Raw genomic sequence first — 14,488 nt, forward strand, 5'->3', positions numbered from 1 at the left:
CTTTTTGCTGTCTGGTCACCACTGTCAATGGGATCCTGGATGTTGTTCCTTTCCCATTCTTTTGCATGACGTCGGGTGAAAAGCCCGGTTTATGTGAGTAAAATAAACTGAGCGAATGGAAACCCAAAAAAACATTTTACATGGAAACCCCATGATTGTCTTGATATTAGAAGTACTAATGCAGTTAACCCACTATGTGATTCCTTGCAGTTGGACAGCCTGAGGTTCTACCTACAGGTTGCTTATTAGCTGCTGGACTCTTGGAGGGAGTGTGATCTAGGTCTTCATCATTGAAAAGATCCTCCGTGTTCATGCCAATGGCGGCTCCCATATCAAGGCCAAGTTTCTTCTGCAGCAACTTCCTCTGTCTAGCTAATCTCTCCTTGGAATCAACTTCACCTTTGGCATAAAAAACTAAAATACTGCGGTTTACTGAGCGTGCGAAAAATTTGTATTTTTCAAAATAGAGTTAATTCACTCCCTTGCATTCTGTAGAATATGTAAAACAAAGAATCTCTTTTACTGCAATATAAGGTTGTGCATTTAATGTACTAAGGTTACAGGTTAACTTCATCAGCTTTACAGTTACTCAGACTGCTGTTAATATTCAAAGCCCCCCCCCCCCCCAACATTTTCTTTTGAAAACTGGGAAATTTATTTGGAGAACTTTTGATTTTAGAATAAATCAGTTTACTGCAAATGGATGTCACTCCATGGAAAAGTACAAAGGGCAATCAGATCTATCCACACACATACACACACACACACAATATTAGACATGTAGATAACTTGTTTTCTACACGCAGACAGTTTGGATTATTTTGATGGCTCACTTGTGCCATTCTTATGAGGTACAGGTATACTTTCAATTGGTCTCAACAGTGGTGGTCTAATTACCTGGTGTTTTTCACACTTTGAAAACACAAACTATTTAATTCAACTATATAAGTCACTCGTAAGTTCCTCCTGTTGTAACAGAAACATGGTTTTCATCAAGTTGCTAAATGTATTAAAACACTGTATAAATATTAAACACTACAAATGTTTCTGTTAAAACCGTGAAATAATTTTTTATTAAAATAAGTTACCAACCTGGAAAATGGTGTAACGTAATATATTTATAAACTTTTCAAAAACAAATACATGCCAGATTTTTCAATAAGGTTAAACATACAAGCAGGTAACCATCCATCATTTTTTTCATCTGGGATTATAATCAAATTTTGTTACTAAACCGGAAAGCTAAACTGAAAGCTGGTTCAGTGTCATTTCCATACCACTGACATTATCACATTACGCTCCTTAAATCATAACACTGAAGTTCAATAAATGGCCAAACTACAGGAGAATATGAATATTTACCTTTTCTCCTAGACTTTGATTGCACTCTTCATGTGCTGCACAATGAATTACATTTGCATCTCATCGTGCTCACTGTAGAAAATGAAAAGCCATTGTGTAGCAACACAGAATCATTATTCATCAGCTCAGAGATTACCTGAACTGTCGTCCTGAATCTCAAACTCTGCACCAGCTGATCCCAACAAAGAGGATCCACATTTTAAATGTTGCAAGACATCAAATCTTAAGAAACTAAGCCTATCTGAAGGTGCCTCCTCCATGGAACTTTGTAAGCTAGACTCTGAAATGACAAAAAAAGACATTTGGGGAAGTGTTATGGAGAATAAGACAGCACTGCCAAATACTAGTTTGCTGTATTTATACACACACTTTTGATTTTAGCGCTCATAAAATGAACTCAGTGGCACTGGCTGTGGTCAGACGTCATGAAAACTGCAGAGCTCGGCACCTCAATTCTGATCTGAACGCCTGATCCCAGACAATGTTGTCAAATTAAGTTGCTTAAGTCCAGTGGTAGGGATAGGCAGATGTAAAATCTATACTGTATGATAAGTTCACGTGACATTGCACAAGTAAGATTCCAATGTTGTTACTAATGGAGTTTGTACAAAAACAAGATTTCTTCATTCACCTAAAAAATGGTTGCATACTGTAAATAACTTGTTTAAAACAAAACTACTTCAAGTTCTCCCGCTGCAGTCGCTTGTCTCTGATAATTGTCGTTCAGTTTCCTTCAAAACCATTATCAAAATACAAAATATATAAAAAAGATCTTCCTCAGACACTTTGCTTAAGGCTGCATCATAGCTTGCTTTAGAAGCATATTTGCAGTAAAAAAATTGATGTTTGCAATAGACAAATGCAAAGGCAAAACAGAGGTCATGATGGTGATTGACAGTACGGTTGAAGTGGATAGAATGTTCAAGTGTGAGGCTACAGTAGGTAAGAAAGCCAAGTAGTACTGAGACCTGTTTTGTACAAGACACTGAATAAAAACGCCTTTTCCTTCATAGGAACACAGACATAGCGTCAACTGCTGCATACAACAATTATGATATTTGCAGTGTAGAACAGGAACGGTGTCAATACTGTAATGCACCTAAACTGCAAAACTGGTGTACTGACTCACCTTGCTGAACTTGACCTTGCTCTATATTAATGTAATGTATGCAGTATTATGGCCAGCACTAAACAGTTGTCAATTTCACTTAAGGAGACACTGTACATTATAGGAGAAATCTTAAAAGGACGAAAGCAGTCAGAATTATGTTGTCAAAGAGCTCAAGTTTAAAAAGCAGCAGTCGCTGAAGCAGTCGTTAAGGCCCTGTCCACATTGGAGCAAAACAGTTCAAAACCAATTTACCTGAACCCTAACCCTAGTGTTAGCGTGTCCAGACTGCCGTAATGAAACTGGGTTAGTTTAACCCAACTGTTGTTGAAAAAACGCTGGATGGGGGAAAAAATGCCATTGCCATAGTAAATAAATTAGACGGGCATTTAGACAAAGGGAAAATCTGGGGCAGATAAGACATTCTTTAATTTAATTAGATAGTTGTTGAGAAGTTGCGATAAAGACCTTTAACTTGCTAATATGTGATGTGATTTAAGATTTTAAAGTGTTTTGGACACATTTTAAGTTTTGTGTACTACAGTACATTAGCATATTTGACTGTACCAATTGTTTTTTTTATTATTTGTTGTTTAAATACCTTGTGAGAATGTGTCACTGTCAGCAACTGATTATTTAACTAGCTGACAGTCATGCAGACTTAGTAAATCCATGCATAATAGGACTGAGGGATAATATAATAATTGTTAACCAATTAACCCCTGGGTCACCAATATTAAAGACCTGCAGCTTTGGCTGCACGGTGATAAGTGTGTTCGAGAGGCGAAACAAGTTGGGGGGTGAAGGAAAGTAAAACTTTAAAGTGAATAGAAAACAATTGCTAAAACATACTGGGTTGACACCAGCACGATACTCACAGTGCCTATAGGAAGTATTCACCCCCCCTTGGACGTTTTCAGTTTGCTGTGTTACAGCCTGAAATCTTGATGTATTTAAATGGAATTTGTTTTCCTTTGATTTACACAACCTACTCAACACATTCAATGTGTGAAAAAATGGGGGGTGGGGGGGGGGGTTTCAGAATTCAGAGTTGCCTTCAGAATTCACACAATAAGTTAAGTGGAGGGGAGTGGTATAAAAAGATTTCAAAGACATTAAATATCCCTTGGATCACAGTCAAGCTGATCATTAAGAAGCAGAAAGTATATGGCACCACCCAGAACCTGCTTCGAGCAGGAAGTCCTCCAGAGAAGCCACCAAGAGGCCAATGACAACTCTGAAAGACCTACAGTGTTCCATGGCTGCGATGGGAGAAACTGTCCATGTGTCAACAATAGCTCAGGTACTCCACAAATCTGGCCTGTGTGGAAGAGTGGCAAGAAGGAAGCCATTTCTGAAAAAAGCTCATGTCAAATCCCGCTTTGAATTTGCAAAAAGGCATGTGCCAGACTCTGAAAAGATGTGGCAAAAGATTCTGTGGTCCGATGAAACAGAAATTGAACTATTTGGCCTAAATGCAAAGCGTTATATGTCTGGCGCAAACCCAACACAGCACATTACATCACCCAGGTAACACCATCCCTACTGTGACGCATGGTGGTTGCAGCATCATGCTATGGGGATGCTTTTCATCAGCAGGGACTGGAAAGCTTATCAGGGTAGAAGGCAAAATGGATGGAGTTAAACACAGACAAATCCTTGAGGAAAACCTACTTCAGTCTGCAAAAGACCTAAGACTGGGACAGAGATTCACCTTTCAACAGGACAATGACCCGAAGAACACAGCCAAAGCGACACTGCAGTGGCTTAAAAACAAGAAAGCGAATGTCCTAGAGTGGCCCGGACTTGAATCCGGTTGAGAATCTGTGGCAAGACTTCAAGATTGCTGTCCCCCAATGATCCCCATCCAACTTGACTGAGCTTGTACAATTTTGCCAAGAATGGACAAATATTGCACAATCCAGATGTGCAAACATGGTAGAGACTTACCCCAAAAGACTCACAGCTGTAATTGCTGCCAAAGGTGGTTCTACCAAGTATTGACTCAGGGGGGTGAATACTTCTCTAACCAAGACATTTCAGAATTGATTTATTTTTCATCAACTGTTGTTTCACGATAAAAATTCTCTTGCCTCTTCAAAGTGTTGTGAAGGTTGTGTAAATCAGAGGAAAAAAAAAACAAAACATTTAAATGCATCAAGATTTCAGGTTGTAACACAACAAACTGTGGAAACATCCAAAGGGGGTTGAATACTTACTGTAGACACTGTACTTGTTTGTTCCGTCTGTTTGATTGTTTTGGTCAATGCACCCTTTTGTTTTGTGAGTTTGTTTGTTCTGTTTTGTAAAAGTGTTTATTTTTCTATTATTTAATAAGCACACTGAGCGCCATACCATCTCAGTTTTGCCCCACCAGTCCTTTTTTGGCTTGTGTTTCTAGTCTGACGTCACCCTTGCAGCCATGCTTGTCACAGATGGTGAAAAAAGTTCCTTGCTAGAGCAGACTTGGTGGTATAGTAGTGGTAATGTGTATAAATCAATAAAATATAAATGTGTTTAACTATGTAGCAAGTGGATTTTCTTAATACTAGTGTTCAACAGAAAAATTAAATAAAATCTACTTTTACAACAAAAAAACTACATCATAGTGAACCGAAAGCTAAAATCATTACCAAGATCCGAGACATAGATGGGTTTCAATATTTAATACCTTCTTTCGGTTCTGGGACAGGATTCCACTCAGGAACATTTTTCACAATGGCTTCTACTGCTTGGCCTGCTGCAATGTGGATGTCCCAGTTAGGGCTCCTTCAGTATGTTAAAATCTTTGAGTAAAATACATGTGCTAGTTTTAACCAAATTGCAATGTACTCCTCTTTACAATGTAAGGGCTTATCCTCACTCCTGTAACATTTTATTGCAGTAATTAATTGTTTACATTTAAAGGATTCTGCATTCAATTGTATTGTTTTATGTGTTTTTTTAAATTATTTTTTATACTAACTCAATTCCTAATTTGTGGTACAATTATTAAATAGGTTTGTAATCAGCCTATTTTTTTGTAACATTTTAACAAGGAAGTAATGATTTCCAAAGCCTTTTTCAAACACAGGCATGAATATCATGCCTATTCAATTAGAACTGGTGTAGTCTAGACTTACTTTAGATAACAAGTTATTTAGTTCATGAGGATGGAGCTTGACTCTCCTAGCTGCTGTCTTTCTCGTCACCGGCGCTGTGCCAGTGTCCAGCAAAATAAACAGGCGATCAAGCCTATTAACAAGACAAATATGTTTAAATTCACCCACATTTTCTTTCAATAGAGTGGATCAAGGAGGCAGTGTGATCCAGTGGTTAAAGTCCAGTGCTTGTAACCAGATGGTCATTGGTTCAAATCCCACCCCTGCCACTGACCGACTCACTGGATGAGATGATAAATCAATGTCCTATTGCAAGTGACTCTGCATATAATGGTTCACAGCCTACCTCTGTAAAGTGCTTTGTGATGGTGGTTCACTATGAAAGGCACGATATAAAAATATAACTCTTATTATATTATCAAAAATCACTTTACCTTATGGCAGGGAAAAATATTGAGCAGAGAACCTTATCAGCTAGCAACAGACATCAGAACATAGAGATGCTATTATAGCACCACCTGCATGGCGGATTGACCTGGATGATAGAAACTGTCAACAAAATCCTACAAATTATTTCTAACTGTATATCATATTATACAAACCTGCAGGCTGATGGCAAGTGATGTGGAATAGACATTAACCGCAAAGCAAATAAATTAGGTCAAGATACCATATGTTGGTGCATATGTTATAGGCTATTTTGTTTGTGTAATATCAAAAGTTTAATTAGGTTTATTAGATTCCATTTAATTTCCTAAATGTTTAGACCTCTCAGAACTACATTTTCCATTATCCTCCTGCTCACTAGTAAATCCATCTCAGTTATTTATGTTTGCAGGAGGATGACGGGAAATGAGGAGGTCCATGCAGGTACACGTGAAGCCATCTTTAGGCAGGGAATGCAATCTAAAAGTTGAAAAAGTGTGGTCAAAATGTAAATAAAATAAAATAATTAAAACAATCCACACACCATTCGTAAATAGTTGTATGGGAACAAGTAACACAATAAAATAAAAAGGTTCTTATGTATTAGCTGTCCTTTAAATATTGAATATATTTACACTGCACATAGCCTATTGTATACCACAGCTGACATCTATATTTGGCCTGTATATTGCTGTTTAGGGCAAATCTGAAACTTTTAAAACTTTAAGTACCAAACATCCCTATCATTAATTGTTGCTAACAAAACAATTTCATACATCTTACTCATTTTGCAATTCTGTAAGCTACATAGGTCTCAAATGTGCTGTTTTGAAAGAAACACATTATAGCAAACATGCATTATATTGTTAAAAATGACATCTGATACTACACTAGGCTAAAGAAAGCCATCAGTTTGGTTGTCTTGCCGTCCAGGAAGCCTGTTACTGCTTTACTGTCTTGATCACTGCATCCTAGCAGTGTCTTCTGGATCAAAGCATGTTATTGGATGAAAGCCTGTCAATCAATAGAGTAAAAAGCTGGCTTGTTATTAACAGGAAAGAAGCCAGAGAATGGGTGGGGTCAAATGTACCCTATAGGTGAAATGACAGGAAAAAGCTAGGCTTGCAAACATAGATTTCTTAGTGTAGTACCAGATTCAGGTTTTAAAATCTATTTTGTTAGCTACAAATACTTTAAAATATTTTAATGTAAAATATTTTGTTAAAGTAAAAAGCTAAAGGAGATGGGGGCGTGTACTTCTACCAACTATAAATCACATTTCATCTTCAAGATCCATGTGTTGCCCAATCTACTATTTGTGTAAATAGATGTATTGCTTCTGCTACAATTCATTAGTTCACAATGTTTAACAACTATTTTTTTCTACCACTGGGCTATGCAGCTGTAATTGAAAGACCAGAAAAATGCTATTCTCATAACCTGTTGCATATATTTAAAGAATACAATTGATTCTTAATTGATTCTTACATACACATCCTGCCATTTGAGAAGACTGAAGTGAAGATGATGACAGGCAATGTTTTCTCCAAATCAACACAATGGTAAAGCACAGCTGCAGATAGGTTAGCTACAAAACACATTCTATTACATTACACTATCGTCAGTGAGCATTTCCCTCATAATAGTGGTTTTTTGAAGAATAATTGTAGTGGCTTACTAGCAAAAGTCTTTTTTTAACCATAACATTCTCCAACAAAACTATTGTTTTCTTGATGATCTTTTTGCACTATTACCCCTTCTCCATTGGCAAATCCGACCCGTGAGGGCTCGGTATAGTACGGGTATGGGTGGTTCTCTACTGGCTATTTGTCAAGCCAAGCTAGAACCAAACCATGAAATGATGGCCTCACAAGACATCTGAATCCGGCTGCGAGCCGAGCTGTGCCAGGGGAGGGGTTAAAGATTTTTATCATTACACTAGATCAGTTAGTGCACTCCAGAAAGAAAACATGGGACGCTGAGGAAGTCCAGGCTCTAGTTTCTCTGTGGGCAGATAGAAGTGTTCAGGAAGATCTGGAGTTGTGCGTCAGAAATGAGAAAGCTAGTCTCCGTAAATCGTGGGTATGGTATACAATTCTACAAAATCTCTCATCCTTGACCTATATTACATCAATATAAAGAAAAAAAGAAAACAAAACAAAACAATTCTAAACTTACAAAAAGTCAAACAAAATACTGTACGACTGTACCATACATACAACGACAGCTCTCATTGGGCTCACGCAGAGTCTTTAAGCACCCAAATAAAACCAAAAAAAATTTATAAAAATACATATATATATATAAAAAAAAAATATCCATAAACGGGATCATATTTTTAAAACGTTTTCCCCCCTTCAACAGAACTAATTGAACTTTAGCAAGTGGATATAAATCAGTTAAATGTGTGGATTATAAAAACATTCCTGAATATATTTATGAAATACAGCGATACATGATACAGCTGTACTGTTGGTCTATTCATTTTTGAACACCATTTGCTTGAGCATCTTTTGGCAAACTGAGTCAATAAGTCTTTCATTGCGTGTGACCCAGGCTCCCCTTTAACACACCGTGAGGGCTCGGTACGTCCCTGGTGTGGCTCGGTTGTACAGTGGAAAAAGAGGCATTTGAGTCTGGTGATGCCAGGGGGTTGAATATTTATTTGCATAGAACTACAGTGGCACTGCAGCAATTTTTAAAGTGGGGTGTGGAAAGACCTTGAACAAAACTGCAACCCCTGTGGAAGCCATGCAATGCCTGGGGGTGCTTCCGCACCCCCAGCACCCCTGTAGAACTATACTACTTTAATAGCAATTTCCCTATCTATAAATCTGACAAATGAAAAACACGGAGTAAGGCAGTACAAGTTACAGTTTAAAAAGCAAGACAAACTACATTTATTTTCAGTTTATGCAGCCGCAGCTCTCCAGCTGCTGTTCTGGCATGTTTGACACATGGAACTGCAACATCCCCAAAACAATGTTAAAATACAATGAAGTGACCCATGATTAAATACCGATGACTTCCATATTAATACGGAATAATGCTGGAATCTTGTTATATATTTAAGTACAGAGCTGTGATTTCGGTTACTGGTGCACATGTTGGAGACAACAGGCAGTACAGAATTACTTTGCAGATGTAGATTTTAGGAACAGCACTACAATGATTAAGTTAACATACCTAGCATCGTGGATAAGTGGAAAATGTATAGGGTTTTTTATATATATATGTTAAATTTAAAATACTGTACCTGTAAACCATGACAGTCTAATTATTGCCTTTAAATATATCCTAGATCAAACAGGCTGGTGTGATTTTAGCTTTAAAAGTATATTTCCAAATAAATAGATTAACAATGTAATTATTAACTATGACATTTAATTTATCAGCAGTTTTCGGAGTGGTTGTGTGCACAAAATAACTGCACATCCGCCTTTAAAAAAGGGTTAAATATGAGTTCGAGTTGGGCCCAAGAAACATAATTTAAATAACATTCAATTGTCAGTTTAGAAACAACGTTCCCACCTTGACACGGCCATGATGCTGAATTAGGAACAAAACGGATCTTGAGTGATCTGTTTAGCCCCAAATATCCACCATGAGTTTTCAATAATTCGATTCTTTTTTTAAAATCTCAAATGTTCTGTCTCGCACCGTCCACCGCCAGACACAGAAGAAATTCTGCTTTTAATTCATAGCTTGAAAAAGCCCCCCCTTTTCTCCCTAAAATCTCGGATGTAAATTTCAAACTGGGTTACCCCTCTGCACTGGACCCAAAGCTGTGCTTAATTCTAATTAGAAATAAAGAATAGTTTTGAAGTTGACTGATCAGGTTCTGACTTGGCAGGTAACAAGCTGGATAAATTGGCTGTCAGATGCTGATTTTTTTTTGCTGCTGCGTCCTTGCAATTGGCACCATGATGCATTTTTCGATAAAACCTTTCAAAATCATTTTCTTGGGAACCGGTGAAGCGATTGATCATAGATCATCAGCATCCAAACCTGCATCAAGTTTGCAAAGCAGAAGTTGCTGTGAGAAATTTTAATGTCAAAATGGCTGCCACAAATCTTATCGAAATGCGCCCCTAACAACAAACTGCTGTTGTTTGAAAACCATTTGTTAAACAAACTCCAAACTTGGTAGTTATCGTCACAGTAACAATGGGATACAAATATGTGAAAATGGTTATGTTTTATAAAACAAGATGGCCGCCAGATGTACGTTTACGTCCGAAATTTAAAACTGCCTCAGTTGACAAACTATTTACTTGATTAACTCGAAACTTCACAAGCATCATCCTTGACACTGTAACAATACAACTGACTTTTAATAAACTGTAAACTGAAATGGCCGTGTGACGCATTTCTTCTTGAAACCTGCCGAAATGTTCATCTTTGGCACAGTTGAAGTGATTGATCTGATACTTGGCAGATATTGTCACCATCAAAATGCTGTGATACAATTCAATAGCATAAAGGCTGCCGCAAATTTGACCGAAACGCGCCCTTAGCAGCAGAGTGCTTTTATTTGAAAACCGTCTGACCAACAGACTCCAAACTTGGTAGGCATCATTCCGGTGTCAACGGAATACAAATATGCTAAAATGGTTATGTTTCGTGAAACAATATGGCTGCCACTCCTACATATTCTTATATTTAAAACTGCTTCAGTTTAAAAATGGTTCACATGAGACACTCCAAACTTGAAAACCATTGTGTCTGTGTCGATAAAAGTTACATTTTCAAAAATGGCATCTGTGCGTTAAACAAGATGGCCGCCTGATGCATTTTTGGAAAAAAAATCAAAATCATCGTCTGGGGAACTGTTGAAGTTGCTGGTTTTAAACTTGGCATATTGAGAACTAAACACTCTTAGACGGGTACTGATTTCTGGGGCTTGGGAGCCGTTAAACTGCCTGGCAGTTCTAGTTGTTATTATTATTATGTTCTACAAACCCTAACATTATTTGTTTATTTTAAATATAGTATAGCAGGGAATATTTCATAACATTTTGTTTTTTTAAATATGAAATAGTCATCATCATCATACATCATTTATATAAGGCATAGCATTTTCATGCCATTTTAACAAAGAGGATTATTTATGCGAGGCAATCCACACACAGATGGAGGGTGGACGCGAACCTGAGACCTCTCGCACTAAAGCATAGCGCTGATACGGCTGTACAAAAGAGCCAGCCCTATGCTGGAGTGCTGGAGTGCTGGATTGCGAGAGGTCGCCCTCTGCCTGTGTGTGGAATGCCTCGCCCTGTGATGCGCCTGCCTGCGGGAACTCGAATCGCTACAATATTTAAAGTATAAAAACCACACGTTTAGCTTATAAAAAATATATGGAAAATATAAAAGCACGTAGATTATAAAAAAACATTTAAAGTATAAAGACACAAAACATATATGTAAAGCAATATATATTACATATACTAACCCATAAAATCCTTGTATTGAAAGTACTTTACATATATGAGTACACATAAATATCAAATTAAGTGAAATAACAGCATATAACTAACATAACGCTTTTTATATATGTGAAATATAAGTTATTTCCTTATGGGTAATATTACGAGCTGTATTTAAATAAATAAATAAAACATAAATGTAATAATGATGGGAAAAAATACAAAGGACTATATTTAATTGTGTGATTCCCCCAGTCAGTTTGTGGGATATTACAAAGTACCATAAATGTGTCTGAAATATGCATTTGTGATACAACATATGAGCAAAAATCTGCTCAGGTTTCATAAACTAAAGTTGAAACTTTGTCACCCGAAGGACAGGTAGCCCGCTGGCTCAAAATGCTCCAGTTTTACGAGCTGGACATTCAGCACCAGCCGGGAGTGTTTAATAGTAATGTTATGTGTATTTTTAGCCATTGAAAGGTTTTCTTAGCTTTTTATGGAGAAAAAACAACTAGAGACCTGTGCTTTACGTCTTCTGAATGATGTCAGACAGGATCCTACATTGGACTGAAAAGGGAAAATTGTAATGTCATACCTGGTCCGACATAGGACCGCAAAGGGTTAAACTAACACAGGAGTTGCAAAAGGGGGAGTGGAAGGCACCGGTCATTGATGTAGCAGAGGGGAAGACCAAGAAGTCAAAGCGCCAGTGTAGGGCTGAGAAATTAGCAGGCACACAGCACCATCTAGCGGAGAAACTGCAGAGGCAAGACAGTGAGATTAAAGTAAATTTTGGAGATTTACAGAAACAGGATGGAAGTTTGAAGGATTTGTTTCAACTGGTATTGCAGAAAAAGTTAAGTGTAACAGGAGACAGTTTTCTGATTAAGAATGGGTGGCTGTATAAGGAATGTAATGAATGTAAAGAAGGGAATCAGCTGGTTGTACCAGTGTCAGACAGAGAAAAGATTCCAAAGTTAGGTCACTCAGGTGTCAGGACACCTTGGTCAGCGGAAGACACTAATGAGAATAGCGAAACGTTTTTTTTTTTTTGTATACTGACGTGAATAATTATTTCAAATCTTGTCCTGAATGTCAGCATACAGCAAAGCACAGACATTCAGACAGAGCTCCATTAATTCCACTTCCAGCAGTAGACATACCCTATTCGAGAGTGGCCATGGATATTGTTGGTCCATTAGAGCATAGTTGTAGTGGTAACCCTTACATTCTGGTGATCAATAATTATGCCACCAGGTATTCTGAGGCTTTTCCCCTACGTACCATAACAGCTAAACAGGTAGCTAGAACATTAGAGCAGTTTATCTCAAGAGTAGGCATACTGCAGAAAATTATCACTGGTCAGGGAACAAACTTTCCAGCTGGTTACAACACACACACACATATATATATATATATATATATATATATATATATATATATATATATATATATATATGATATATATATATATATAACTGGCAATCATCATACAGTGCAGATTTTACATCTGCCTATCCCTACCACTGGACTAAGCAACATAATTTGACAACATTGTCTGGGATCAGGTGTTCAGATCAGAATTGAGGTGCCGAGCTCTGAAGTTTTCATGACATCTGACCACAGCCAGTGCCACTGAGTTCATTTTATGAGCGCTAAAATCACAAGTGTGTGTATAAATACAGCAAACTAGTATTTGGCAGTGCTGCTTAAAACATGGATCTTCTTTGTTGTGATCAGCTGGTGCGGATTTTGAGATTCAGGATGACAGTTCAGGTAATCTCTGAGCTGTTGTATGCTAGTATTGCACTGTTTACTAAAGTCCATACAGTATGTGAAACACTGCACACCTTTAGCGATCTTTCAAGGGCATTTTTTTACTTGAATACTAATCATGGCAAATAATCTGGGGTAATATTGCAATTGTAATAAATTTACTACATGCCCATATAGTGAGATTTATGGTATTGTTTCATTAGCAACAGGTTTATACATGAAATCGGTATTTAATTCAAATTGTTAAAACATTTGTGCCACTGTATCTAGAACACTCACCAGGTTCCAGTACAGCCATTTGTAAAAGTTGAATTTCAGCAATCGCTGGATCGTACAACTGGATCACAGATTGGATTTCAAGTATGTTTCCTCCTACAATCGGTCACTTCACTTGGAGGGTAAAATTGTCCTCACACCATCAATGGCTTATTTTCTTGTCATTAAGCAACCGGTTTCTTCCTCTATTGAGTGACATGCTTTCCACTAGTAATATGCATTGACCCAAAAGACACTGAGGTGTCATGTTTTAAAATGACAGTACCCCTGTGCTATAACATGCACCCCCCCCCCCCCAAAAAAAAAAAAACAACTGCACTTTGAGACCTATGTAGTTAATTGAAGTGCAAAACAGATTTGACATTTAATTTTCTAGAATTACCTTAAACAACGCTTTTACAAAAGCGAAATGTCAGTTTGTTGATTTTCATCTGAAATGTGGCCCACTGAAGCACTTGAAAATATTAATTTACTTGTACCATAGTAAAGGCACTTTGAGTAACATTTTTTTGTCACATGATACCCCTTTAAAGTTAGATTACAGTAAGTTTACTGATTTGATGAAACTATAGATTCTGCATGGTGTGTGTTTCTGTATTCTACTTTAATATAGACCTTACCAAGAGATCTTCAATGGAAGTGCTTTGGCACTACAATGGCAATGTAAAGACATCTAAAATGATACAAGCCATTTGTAGAATGGTAACACAGTATAGCATGTTGCTGTTTCAACCTTTTGATATGAACCACTACACACCAGCATTACATTGCAGTACCATACTGTAGTACTGCTGTACTATAATTGGTCAAGTCCATTGCGTTACCATAGCTGGTATGCCTAAGTCTGTTCATTGTGCTGTTATAAATCCTGCAGACTGATACACTGGTATTATAATGGTTTATCACTATTATTTGTGTGTGATTGTGATTCCTGAGAGTAGACACTAAGAAAGTTTTTTTGAGCATACAGGTTAAATAGTTTTTTTAATTGCACTTTAAATGTAAGGCAT

The 14,488-nt window shown here is 37.3% G+C and overlaps 1 pseudogene; it reads right to left on the reverse strand.

The window, feature by feature from the left end:
- Positions 1–9,190, reverse strand: part of LOC121321669 — a 58,581-nt pseudogene extending 49,391 nt beyond the window's left edge.
- Between the last annotated feature and the right edge of the window lie 5,298 nt (positions 9,191–14,488).

The sequence above is a fragment of the Polyodon spathula genome, chromosome 10, assembly GCF_017654505.1.
Source record: "Polyodon spathula isolate WHYD16114869_AA chromosome 10, ASM1765450v1, whole genome shotgun sequence".
Lineage (NCBI taxonomy): Eukaryota > Metazoa > Chordata > Actinopteri > Acipenseriformes > Polyodontidae > Polyodon > Polyodon spathula.